Here is a 14,685-nt window from a genome sequence, read left to right on the forward strand (position 1 = left end):
GCTTTCCACATGTTATTTTGAAGTGAAATTTAAATATTTTTGTATTGCACTTTGTATTATATATATATTTGATTAAAATCAAATATATGTAAGCTAGTCATATTTCAGTCGATAAACAAATTACTGGAACCATGGTTATTCTTTGTAAATCAAAGGGCTGGTTTGGCAGAACTAGTCTTCGTGGAATTGTTCCCATCAATCAAATGAAAAATTAAGAAATGAAATATTCAAAAGAAAAATTATGTAATTTGAGATTTAAAAACTCACAATAAATAAAATAACAAATTCATTTAAGTGGTATTTTTACACTGTAAATTATATATTGATTTTTCAGGTTCAATTGTGTAGTTCTGAGCTTAACAGACATACATGTTGGGGACCTGCTTGTAACAAACAAGTAACATGTTATAATTTTCAAGAGATTTATATTTGACGTCATTATTGAAATTTATGGATTTTTACAATCACTATGGAAATATTTAGGGAGATTTTGCCTTGCCTTCGTATTGAATCCTGACAAGTACCTTTTACTTATAGCAGCTATGATTTTCAGGATAAATTTTTCATTTTCTCAGGGGTATTGAATTTGGAGTTTGTAGTACATTTCCCACGTAATTCAGCAAACTGTCTTATGGCAAAATCAATGTAATCCAGAAAAAATTAAAATTATTTCCTTGCAGTCGAATATCAATACTCCCATGATGCATAAATTGACAAATCTATATAAGATGAAAGAGCAGGTGCCAATCATAATTAGTGATACGAAAGATACCATTTGTAAAAACTTCGCCTATTTAATAGCAGAAGAATCATGAAACCCTGAAACTGGGAAATATCTCCTCCAGCAATGAACAACTGAATGATTCCAAGTGAATGTTATTTCTGTGACAAATGTGTTCAGTAACCTCGTCAGAAATGGGAGTGCTGGATCATATTATTAATTTATTCCATACAAATTAATAATTTTTACCCCAACCTTTTGGATGATAGACAATTTTCCCTAATTCTACTGGTTATTTTCATCTGACTGGTTTCAAGATCATCAGGCTGCAAGCTAATTTGATTCCTCTCTGACTCGCAATGAGCCAGGCCTTAAATCTTTTCCCTAGGAATTTTTAAAGACGTCAAATTTCAATGCAGAAACACGGGGCAGTTCGTTTGGTTCACCGAGCATGTTTAAACATGGACTCGTGATATACCTCTCAAATGTTGTTCTGTTTCAGAATGCAATGGTATGTGATGATAATCTGCCTATAATTATAAAGCTTCTTAGGCTCCAACACTAACGGAGGAAAATTCTGCTCCTAATTTTTTTGGATTTGATGGATGGCCTTCTCTTAACCTGTAAACACAGAGTGGGGACACAGAAAAATGGAAAAGACAATTCTTGGACGTACCTACTTTTGAATGGATTTAAGAATCTCCCACACAATACTGTAAAGGAATTAGTACAATATCTGTGATGTGCAAAGTAATTTGAAAAGCATCTGTTCCATAAATCCATTGATGTTTTCACTGCCCTTCTTTCAAGAACTTTCTGGATTTTTACCAAAACATTCTTGTAGATGATGTCAGGTTTGATCTCACTTTGACATGTTTTTAGATAAGGTGTTAATTGGAAATTTCAACACAAGCTCATAATCATAATGTTGTTCTTCTTAAGAGATTACATAATTTTTCTGGTTTTGTAGATGTACATACAATGTGTCATGTGGCAAAATTTAAACTTTACAAGCTGCAACATGCATTTTTTTGGTTTACAGATACAAGAAAGAATTTTGATTGGTTCAAACAGACGTATCCTATCAAGCTGAAGAGTTTATTGTCGATTATGGTGGGATTTGGTGGGTGTTTGATGATATAAATATGAGTCTATCCAAGACTTTATCGTCAATCAGTTCCATCATTCGTTGGAACGTAATCAATAAATTTTCAGTGGTACTTTCAGTTATGTTTGTCAGGTTAATCTGAACGGTTTGTTAAGTTTGGATTCAAGATTATCAAGTGAGTTTAAAGTGTTAGACATGGTATTTCATTGGCTTGTTCTTCGTTTACTTCTTATAACTATTATTGTGATTCTCAAATTATTGAATGGGTTCATCCTCCTTCAAACTATGTTAAATTTAATGTTGATTCAAAAGATTAAATGTTGGTATAGGAGGTATTTGTCATGATCATAATGGTAGAGTCAAATTTTGGTTTGTTGGCAGTTTTGGCATTTTTTCTAATAGCTTTTCTAAGGTCATAACCAATTTTCAAGCTCTTTAGCAACTAAACTAATAATCAAATTTTTCATATTATTCTTAATCAAACTCTAAAATTTTGATTGATAATTTCAAAATAACTCTTCCTCTTGCCTCAAGTATTCCTCTTGATTTAACCGCATTCTATTAAAAATGATAATCACATAATGGATCAAAGAGAAGGGAGTGGCGGGTGCGATATGGTTTCTCCTAGTGATGGAGAATCAGATGACGATGGGGATCTAGATGAGGATTTTGCAAATGTTCTGGTTTTGTTTTGTTTGAAGGGTGACTTTCTTGCTTTCGGTTGACCTTGGGTTTTCATTTTATGACCTTCCCCTTGTGCATGGGAGAGTTTTTGTTTATTCGATGGTCTCACTTGTTCTTGGTGCAATGTTTGTAGGTAGTGTTTGTTCTTGTGGCTCTATTTGTTTCATTTCTTAGACTTAGCCCAGGGTGCTATCAGTGGGTTTGGGTGGCCAAATATCAAGATTATGAGCTTGGAGATCTCAAATAGGTTTTTGGATGGAAGTGCTTTTGTTGGCACTGCTTTGGATGGAGGAGTTGACAGGACAAAGCCGATGTGGGAATTTTTCTTTGGGGAGAATGGTATTTGTGCTTTGATGACTGGATATGGGTGTAAATTTAAAACAAGCAGAGAAAAACATATAATGAATGCAAAACAAAAGACACAACAAAGGACATGAGACACAAGATTAACGTGGTTCACCATAAAGGCTACATCCACCAAAAGCAGGGAGAATGATCTATTAACCAAATATCCAAATATACACAGTACATAATCTGCACATATGTATTTATACATTCATACAAAGGTATAAATCGAAGAGTTGAGGGAACCAAAAGGTCATGTGACCGTTGGGCTTCATATACCCAACAATCTCCCCCATGAAGACCAACCGACACATCCATGCACTGTGACATAACCTGCTCTCCATTTCGATCCTTACAAAACCAGATCCATGGAAGATTTTAATTTCGCTAAAATTTGCTCACAAAAACTTCGAATGAGCCTTCTCCAACTCAAACCAGAGTCAAAAACATTTTCTGGCACAAATTCATCAATTATGCCAAAATCAGAAACATCACTGTCTAAATATGAACCCTTCATCTAGACATGAATCCTTTAATGAATTCTCCAAAGGGATCTTCAACCAAAAAAAGATACAGTCACCATAATACAAATGTTTACATATCTCTTTCCCAACTGTAAATTCCTACTTACTCACCACGCACGCGAAGGACAACTCGCACTTCAATTGCTCCTCTGTAATCTTCACTGTCAGCAAGGCTTCCACGACTTCTTTCGCCACAAGGGAAGTCCCATAACGGTTGAGGTCATTCTTCGCCAAACATTGTAGCATGTCATTTAAGAATCTTTGTGCCTCCTCGACACTAGAAGAGCTCCCTCCATTGCGTTGAAGAGGACCGAGAAACCCCAACGGGCAATACAAAATCTTCTGCCGGAAACAAAGCAATGCAAGCACCAAGACATCCTCGGGTACAAGACAGAGTCCATTATCCTCTTTGCACACCACGCATTCAGAAAACAGCTTCTCTATAATTTTTCCAAGCTGACCCCACGATCCTAAATTTGCACCAGTCAGATACATTAAAGACATACCGCCTGGAAATGGCGATGGAACCATGCCTGCATATGGATCTTGAGAGCTCATATTCGATAAAGGCCCAATTTCAGATGGCCCAAAAATGTCCCGCTTCAAATTTTCTTCAGCTTGAGGAATATACCGAGGAACATCCCGACTTATGGCCTCCCTTAATTGCGTCTCTTCATCGCTTGTATAAGTAGCCACAAAGAATGTCAATCGCTGCCCCTTCGTATTTGTAACATATGTAGACTTTCCACCTACCATGGCGGATAGTGTCGAATTCGATAGGGAAAATGAGATTTTCGTCTGTGACGCGAATTCCATTCCACGTTCATCACAAGCCCGTGAACTAGTAACCACTAATGCCAGTCGACCATCTTCAAGCATTCCGGTAAAGGAAACACCACTTTGCTCCATCCACACCCAAATCTGCTTCAGTTCTTTCTGGTTTTGAGACAAATGCCAGCGGCCATGATGCTTTGCACTTGCCAAAAAACTGCTCTGGTCCAAAACTGTTTCCTCTGCCAAAAAATCCTCGATAAATTTTGCCCCTGCCACCAGTTTCATTACTTCTACCAAATGCAGGATCTCCTCTTTTGCGACATCATCATCTATGGCTTCATGGTGGGCTTCCAGCCTGCACTCATGACCAATATGTTCCCATTTCAAGGTCTCAAAAATCGCATCACGCAATTCATATTTACATCCGATGTGTGCAAAATTGGGCTCCACATCTCTCGTTAAAAATGCCGCTCTGACTTAGGTTTGACAACAGAGTGGTGCTCCAACTCCAGGTCAATTTGATGATAGTCCACACCTCTCTTCTCCAGCAACACTTCTCTGGGCTTTTCTTCGCCATACAGATTCACCTCCGTCTTCCTTGCTGCACCTTGAGGCTCGAGCTCTGGACCTCTACGAGGTTAGGGCCTACTGGACGTTGAGCTCCTTTCCTCTGCCTGATTCAAGGTTTCCTCAACTTCATAACTGCCCTCGTGAAGGGGCATGGAATCCAGGTCGCTATCATAGAGACTCAACTCATAGGTTTCATGCACCTTGCAACTCTTCACCTGCCCATTCACCCGATTGACCTCCTGAGCCTTCTGTGTGGGGAAATAAGCCTGCAAACTCTCTCCCCAAGCTATCTCTTTTTTCTAGGAACAAGGAGGACATCAATTTTCCTATAGTTCCAACAATTCTTTTTGATGTGGCCTCTCTTGCCATAATATCGGCAACTACCATCTCTAGGTTTGTAGTTTGACATTCTTTGTGACTTCTCACGACTGCTTTCGCTTTTTCCTCTTTCTTCATCATCATATTCTTGGATCTTGTCCACAAACTTGGCATCTTCTTCTTCTTCTTTCCGGCCATCCCACCAATGTACATGACAAATTGTTTTAGCTTTCACTTGCACAACTTCACTCCCTTCCGAGTCTAAATTGTTGAGGAACTCGTCAATGACACAATCGGCTTCATCTTCTTCCATCTTTGCTCAACCTAACTTCATCCAATCTCTGATACCAATTGTAAGTTTAAAACAAGCAGAGAAAAATATATAATGAACGCAAAACAAAAGACACAACAAAGGACACGTGACACAAGATTAACGTGGTTCACCATAAAGGCTACATCCACCAAAAGCAGGGAGAATGATCTATTAACCAAATATCCAAATACGCATAGTACATAGACTGCACATATGTATTTATACATTCATACAAAGGTATAAATCGGAGAGTTGAGGGAGCCAAAAGGTCATGTGATCGCTGGGCTTCATATACCTAACAATGGGCTGGATTTTCTTGCCGTTTTCCTTGGTTTTGGTGCTCTTGAGTTCCCCTATTTTGATTATGAAACAAATCTTTCAACTTTTGGCCTAGAGGAGGCTACTTTTGCAGCGGTTCTTGCCACCTCTAGAGACTCTGTTGTTGGTTCTGGTTGTAGCAATCCTCGGTTGGTTTTGGGAAGATCTTTCCTACTTAGGGGTTTTGTCATCATGGTTATGATTTTATTTTTCCTATTTCTTGCTATACCCATTTATCACTGTTTCTTTTGGTGGTGTCAATTAGGAGATATTGCCTCTTGGATATGCTTTGAAATCATTGTTATTCTATGATGGGGTTCTTTGTGGATCTCCCTCTATTTGAGACTCTGGCCTCTTTTGGGCCAGTTTTTGAAGATTATTTTTGTTTGGGGTGCTTTTACTACCTATTTCCAAGATTTTCCTCCTTTGCTCTTGGTGGATGAAGGTTGCTTAATATGGATTTTACCTTTGCACATCTTATTGAGTTGGAGATTTGTCTTTGTTGGTATTTTGGTATGGTTTTGTCATTGATATCAACACCTACTAAAACACTAGCACTCTGGAGATCCAACAACATTCACCGGCAAGCAAGTAACTATTGCACAGTTACTAGTATATAGTTCACCGGTAGGATATAATGTTCACCGACACTTGGAATGATATGAAAGACACTTGGTAATGTCGAAGACATCGTGTGGACACTTTGTTTTGAAGAATTAATCATTGGTATAATCATATTTGCATATTTGCTTTTACCAGCAAATAGGTCCAGGGTTACCTAGGGTTACACCGACAGGTTTATCTTTTCCTGATCAGCATGGCATGCTATGGAGATGATTTATTATTGTTGTAAATGCATTAAGCCGACATGTTTAATCAGTTATTGCATCGGATATTATATTGCTTGTAAAATATTTTTATTGTAATATCTTGTAGAGCCGACCTACTAAAATTGGTCTTAGGTTATGGTATAAATGTAAGATCTTATTTGTAAGATCAAATGTGGAATGTGAAAAAGAATTGTGAGAAGGTATATGCGAGATTAAGCAGAGCTATACACAAAGACATCATTTGAAGGTGAAGCTAGGTTTTTGTAGAAGCATATCAACATTACACTGGTATTGAATCCAGCATATGAAGATGCTATTTTGTGCAGTACATTCTTATTGGATTTAACCATCCAACTGTAGTCAGTGTGACTCCCATTTTGTGATTGAGCAGTGAGCTCTAGGCTGTTGGCCTTTCTGCATGTGCAGACCCCATTTATGTACACTTACTGTCTGCAGTAGTATCATCTGATTGTGGGTAAGGTTTCCCACCATGGTTTTTCCCCTTACAGGGTTTCCATGTACAAATATTGGTGTTATGTGTTGTGGATGACTTTATGTCTATGTTTCATGCATTAATCTTTACCGGTATAGCAATTAACTGTTAACACTGTCTACCGACATACTTAACTGGTTTACTGGTATTAAGCATTAAGTTGGTTAAGTTGTTTTTTGGTTTGAATTTATTAGACAACTGATTAACCCCCCTCCCGCCCCCCCTCCCCCCCCCCCCTTAGTTGTCTCTGGGACCTAACAATTGGTATTAGAGCTTAGTCCTCTTTTGCAAAAGTGTAACAACTTGAGGAGATCCAATGACTACTAATTATTTCAGGAAGGACAGTCCTAAACTGGATGGAACCAACTATGGAATATGGAAGATCAGAATGGAGACACATCTGAATTACATTGGTAAAGACATCTGGGAAGTTACAAAGAATGGTTATACTGCTGCTGTAGCTGGTCAGACTGCTGCTGTAGCTGGTCAGACTGCTCCAACTACCTTAGCTAAAGATGAGGAGAATGATTGCAAAACTAGAGAAGCACTTTTGAGCGCATTATCAGATCAACAAATCATGGGATTATCAGATAGGTCTACTGCTAAAGCTATTTGGGATCATTTGGAAACACTGAATGAAGGAGATTCCATAGTCAAGATTGCAAAACTTGAAAGCTTTCAAGTCAGGTATGAACATCTGAAAATGGAAGAAGATGAAAGGATTTCTGCTTTTATGGAAAGAGTAAATGAAATTGTTTTGGGTATTAAATGTTGTGGAGGAACCTTGAGTGAGGATGAAATTGTTTCAAAAATCTTAAGAGGTTTGCCACCGGCATATAAAATGAAGGTTACTGCTATAAATGAGTTGAGAACAATGCCTAATACATCAGTAACTAGGGATACATTGATTGGAAAACTTTCAGCTTTTGAAATTGAGGAATTTGGTCCTGTTGCTACTATAAAGACAGATTTGACCTTTAGAACATCAACATCATCTGCTCTATCATTTGACAAATCAGATTGGAAAGCCTTTTATGTAAGAGAACTTGAAGAAACCAGGAAGGAGAATGAAGAACTTGAAGAACTTGAAGCACTATTTGCAAGGAAAATGCCAAAAGGTCCTGTTGGAAGTAAGTATGAAGGTAAACACCCTTTAAATGTTTCAACTGCAATAAGATTGGTCATATGGCTTCGAGATGCCCTGATAGACATGCTAGACTAAGAGAAGAAGCTAGAAGAACATACAAGCCTAATCCTGAATATCAGAGTCATAGATTTAAGAAGAACAAAGACAAATCTTGTTACATTGCTGATGAAGGTGTGACTGATGATTCTGATGAGGATCCAGCAAACAATGGATGGGTTTTTGTTGCTATAACAGAAGATCAACCGACACCTACTGCTCAATCGGTAGAACAAGCCCTAGCAGCTAAAGTTGAAGTAAATGATGAATGGATCATTGACTCAGGATGCTCACATCATATGATAGGTGACAAAGGTAAATTCTTGAACTTTCAAGACTACAATGGAGGTTTAGTAAGATTTGGAGATGACAAAGCCTATTCAATCAAATGTAAGGGTACAATATCTCTTGATGGTAAGCATAACACTAACAATGTCTATTATGTTGAAGGATTAAAGCGTAATCTTTTAAGTGTTGGTCAATTAGTTGAGAAAGGATTTCAGTTACAATTTAAAAATGGAAAATGCAAAATCATGAATAGATCTAGCTTAGAAATTGCAACCGGTAATCAGACTAGAGGTAATATCTTTCATTTGAATAACAGTGAAAATGCATGCTTGATTGCACATATAGATGAAAGTTGGTTATGGCATAAGAGACTCTGTCATGTAAACTTTGATTGCATGGTAAAGATCAGTACTTCTAAGGCAGTTAGAGATCTACCTAAAATTGTGAAACCTCAGAATACAATTTGTAAGGAATGTCAATTTGGAAAACAAATTAGAGCTAGTTTCAAAAGTATTCTTGAAAAATCCAATAATGCTCTTGACCTGATTCACACTGATTTATGTGGTCCAGCTAGAACTAAAAACTTACAAGGTGATAGATATTTCATGCTAATTATTGATGATTATTCTAGAATGTGTTGGGTTACTTTTCTCAGAGAAAAATCAGAAGCACTTGGAAAGTTCAAACTGTTCAAAGCAATGGTTGAAAATGAAACCGATAAGAAAATCAAATGTTTAAGATCAGATCAAGGAGGAGAGTTCACATCTAAGGACTTTAATACATTCTGTGAAGTGAATGGAATCAGAAGATAGTTATCAGCACCTCAGACACCACAACAGAATGGAGTTGTTGAAAGGAAAAATAGAACTATCTTAGATACAGCAAGAAGTATGTTATCTGAAGCAAATCTATCACATGTATATTGGAGAGAAGCAGTTAGCACAGCGGTCTATACATTCAACAAAGTTCACATCAAAGGTGAAACCGGTAAGACCCCTCATGAACAATGGTTTGGTAATACTCCTACTCTTAAGTATTTCAGAATTTTTGGAAGTAAATGTTATATTAGAAGAGATGAGTATATTGGAAAATTTGATCCTAGAAGTGATGAAGGAATATTTCTTGGTTATTCATCTAAGAGCAAGGCATATAGATGTTTTAATAAAAGATTGCAGAAAATTGTTGAGAGTACAAATGTAAAGATTGATGAACAATTCAGAGGAACTTCAAGGTATATAGACTCTGAACCGGCAACAAAAATTGTGACAAATCCACCGGTACAAAATGAAGATCCAGTTACCCCGGTACCATCAGAGGATTCCACAGTAATTGAAGAACCACAACAAACTAAGACACCCCGGTATGTAAGATTGAATCATTCTGAAGATCAGATAATTGGAAACAAATTTAAAGGAGTCATGACAAGAGGAAGATTGACAAATGAAGAGGTATGTCTTATTTCTCAAATTGAACCATCATCTGTTAATGAGGCATGTGAAGATAAATTTTGGATTAAAACTATGGAAGAAGAATTAGAACAAATTGAGAAAAATAATACTTGGACATTAGTTCCCCGACCTAAAGATAAAAATGTAATTGGAACCAAATGGGTATTTAGAAACAAACTTAATGAAGATGGTAAGGTTGTCAGAAATAAAGCAAGACTAGTGTGTAAGGGATATTCTCAGAAAGAAGGAGTTGATTACAATGAAACCTTTGCACCGGTAGCTAGAATTGAGGCAGTCAGATTATTCTTGGCTTTTGCAGCTCACAAGAACTACAAAGTTTATCAAATGGATATTAAATGTGCATTCTTGAATGGAGATCTTGAAGAGGAAGTCTATATTGAACAACCTGATGGATTTTCCTTGACAGATGACAATGATATGGTTTGCAAGTTAAGAAAAACTCTGTATGGATTGAAACAAGCCCCAAGAGCTTGGTATGCAAGATTGGATAAGTATCTTTTAAAGATTGGTTTTACTAAAGAAAATGCAGACAACAATTTATATTACAAAATAACTAATGATGATATCTTGATTATAGAAGTATTTGTTGATGATATAATCTTTGGAGGGGAAGATGGATTATGTAAATAATTTTCTATTAAAATGCAGCAAGAATTTGAAATGTTTATGATTGGAGAAATAAAATTCTTTTTAGGATTGCAGATTTCACAGACTGACAAAGGTATATTTTTGAGCCAATCCAAGTACTTGAAAGAGTTACTAAAGAAATTTGGGATGGAGAACTCTAAACCGGTAAACACACCTATGACTACAAATGACAAATTATCTCAAAGGGATGAATCTACACCTGTTAATCCAACTAGATACAAATCTATGATAGGAGGTTTACTATATTTGACACAAACCAGACTTGATATTATGAATGCAGTATGTATTGTTTCTAGATTTCAAAGTAATCCTAGAGAAAATCATGAATCAGTAGTAAAAAGGATTTTCCGGTACTTACAAGGCACTGCAAATCTTGGATTATGGTATCCTAGAGATGAAAATTTTGATCTATGTGCATACACAGATGCAAATTGGGCAGGAGATGTGGATGATAGAAAAAGTACCATCAGTGGAGCATTCTTTCTTGGAAAGAGATTAGTTTCTTGGTTGAGCAAGAAATAGAGTTGTACATCTTTATCAACAACATAATCAGAATATGTTGCAACAACAACTAACTGTACACAGGTACCATGGCTTAAGCAAATGTTGAAAGACATAAAGGTAAAATGCAAGGAACCTATTACTATATATTGTGATAACACTGCAGCAATTGATATATCTAAGAATCCGGTATTACATTCTAAAACAAAACATGTTTCTATCAAACTAAATTTTCTAAGGGAAAAAGTTGAAGAAAAGGAGATAAAACTGGTTTATGTGAATACTAAAGAACAACTTGCAGATATTTTCACAAAACCTTTGCCTAAGGAGACTTTTGAATATCTTAGAGATTAGCTTGGAGTCATACCACCACCGGTAGAGACTTAGACAGTTGATGATTGTCATCAAATGACAGAATTAAAAGACAAATCTTTTACTTCGGTCTTTGATGAGGAAGCTACTTCTTAGGGGGAGTAGTTGGTATATTGAATTGATTGGTATTTTGTATATGAACTTGGTTTTATTATTATAACTTTGGCATTTGATGTCAAAGGGGGAGAGATATCTATGGAAAAACACATTATCTGTTAAGAGAACTTTGGATAACACATGTTGCTCCCAGGGGGAGAGATTGTTGTTTGAGAGAGACTATTACTCTCTGTATTATGGCTATGATCTTTTTGGAGATTGTTGGTTTTTGGCATTTCTGTTTTGGCACTTTGATGGTTTTTTCATCTTGTGTTGCCATCAATGCCAAAGGGGGAGATTGTTGGTATTTTGGTATGGTTTTGTCATTGATGTCAACACCTACTAAAACACTAGCACTCTGGAGAACCAGCAACATTCACTGGCAAGCAAGTAACTATTGCACAATTATTGGTATATAGTTCACCGACAGGATATAATGTTCTCCGGCACTTGGAATGATATGGAAGACACTTGGTAATGTCGAAGACATCATGTGGACACTTTGTTTTGAAGAATTAATCATTGGTATAATTATATTTGCATATTTGCTTTTACCGACAAATAGGTCCAGGGTTACCTAGGGTTACACCGACAGGTTTATCTTTTCCAGATCAGCATGGCACACTATGAAGATGATTTATTATTGTTGTAAATGCATTAAGCCGACATGTTTAATCGGTTATTGCATCGGATATTATATTGCTTGTAAAATGATTTTATTGTAATATCTTGTAGAGCCGACCTACTAAAATTGGTCTTAGGTTATGGTATAAATGTAAGATCTTATTTGTAAGATCGAATGTGGAATGTGAAAAAGAATTGTGAGAAGGTATATGCGAGATTAAGCAGAGCTATACACAAAGACATCATTTGAAGGTGAAGCTAGGTTTTTGTAGAAGCATATTAGCATTACACCAGTGCTGAATCCAGCATATGAAGATGCTATTTTGTGCAGTACATTCTTATTGGATTTAACCATCCAACTGTAGTTAGTGTGACTCCCATTTTGTGATTGAGCAGTGAGCTCTAGGCTGTTGGCCTTTCTGCATGTGCAGACCCCATTTATGTACACTTACTATCTGCAGTAGTATCATCTGATTGTGGGTAAGGTTTCCCACCATGGTTTTTCCCCTTACAGGGTTTCCACATACAAATATTGGTGTTATGTGTTGTGGATGACTTTATGTCTATGTTTCATGCATTAATCTTTACCGGTATAACAATTAATTGTTAACACTATCTACCAGCATACTTAACTGGTTTACTGGTATTAAGCATTAAGTTGGTTAAATTGTTTTTTGGTTTGAATTTATTAGACAACTGATTCACCCCCCCCCTCTTAGTTGTCTCTGGGACCTAACAGTCTTGAGTGAAACATCTTGTGGGCCCCATGTTTTAAGCCTGGACACTATCCTGGATACTCTTGCTTCAAGGATATGGAGCTGTTGCAAGGGGGTTCATACCGCCCTTACCTTAGATCCTACCCCTATTTCTCCTATTGAGGTGGAGAATGTGTTAGTGGGTTGTGATGAGTTCCAACATATTCTCATTTGGTCTTCTTTTGCTTCCAACATATTCTCGTTTGGTCCATTTCCTACTAAGGTGGAGATTGATTTTGTAGGAGAAGATGAGAGGCGCTATAATGGAGTTGTTGCTGCCCTTTGTTTAGACTACATTATTTTTATCCTATTGAGATGGCGATTAAGAGTGGTTCTCAAATTTGTTTCTGCAACTCCTATTGAGGTGCAACTTGAGGATGGTGAAGGGTTCTTGCACCTGCATTGAAGGAAACTGATTGTTAAAAGTCTTGTTTTGCTAAATTCTTTTCTTGTTGCTTTTAGGGCTTAGGATTGTTGTTCACTACGACCTTGATGATGTAACAATAGGGTTCCTCAAGTTTAGTTTCTTCTGATTTGTTGTTGTTTTGTTGTTGATTATCTATGTTCTATCTTTAAGCAACATTCTATAAGTAGGTTTTAGGTCTTAACAAAACCTATTGGTTTGGACTTGTTGTGGTCATTTGTATAAGGTTTTGGGGCCCCTTCAAAACTTGTTTTACTACTAACAAAAAATAGTGGCAACTGAATGAATGTAAGAAAGACATTGACATCTTTATTCATGATTTCTTTGATCTTCAGTAAAGCCATACTAGAAGGGTCATAAATCAAGTTGCAATTTTTTTGGCTAAAGTTGATTCCAATTGGAATACTATCAAGTTTGGTACTAGAAGAGATCAATATTTCCCTAGATGGGATTCAAACAATGCTTTTAGGGATTTTGTAAATGTTGACTACAATGCCTTTTTGGATTCTTTTATTTTTGCAGAGATGCTCCTTGTTGGAGTGTTGGTTCTTAGGGTGTATTTCTTGCTATCTTTGTTATTCCTTTTGTTAATTGGCTTTCCTTTTGGTTGACTTTTTTTGACATAAAGACAAAATTATACTTATACTCACAACATGAAAATCTTCAAGGTTGTAAGGAATTATACCTTGATTATGGCGTTTGGAGGGTTCCCCCTCTTGTGTTGATTTTCTAGCTTTAGTGCATTTGGATTTTCAAGATTTTTTTTTTAAATTGGGATGCCAAGAGTCTTTTTAAGACTAACAAGTTCCCTTTGTAATATATTGTTATTTTAATATATTTTTTTGTCTTGAAAATAAGAGGATTTTGAAAGGGCCTCTTCCCTTGTACAATAAACATCTTAAGAAAAAATATAATTATAGATCAAAACTAGCCAAAGTTGTAGCATAGAAACAACAATCCCAACATACAAAGCAAAAGGTAATAAAATAACCAAAAAGGTTAACACAAAATTATACTATTAATCTAGGCATAATAGTCATCCCGAAGAAACAAAAATAAAGGTTGAGTTGTTCTAGTGCCACAAAAAAATTTCAATCCTTATGGAGGGACTCAAGGTGTCTAGCGACACATTCAAAATCCTCTTCCTCCTCTCCATTTATTTGGCTTTTAGTTCTTGGACTTGGCCTTGCATTCCCTTAAACTAGGTGGGGCTTCACTTGTTACTTTAACACCTTGATACTATTGGCATTGTTTGAATAGTGGTTTTGCTAAACTCCACCACCATTTGCAAGTTTGCCTTAATTTCATGCAAGTACTTCTTTAGAAT

Source organism: Cryptomeria japonica, chromosome 11 (assembly GCF_030272615.1).
Source record: "Cryptomeria japonica chromosome 11, Sugi_1.0, whole genome shotgun sequence".
Lineage (NCBI taxonomy): Eukaryota > Viridiplantae > Streptophyta > Pinopsida > Cupressales > Cupressaceae > Cryptomeria > Cryptomeria japonica.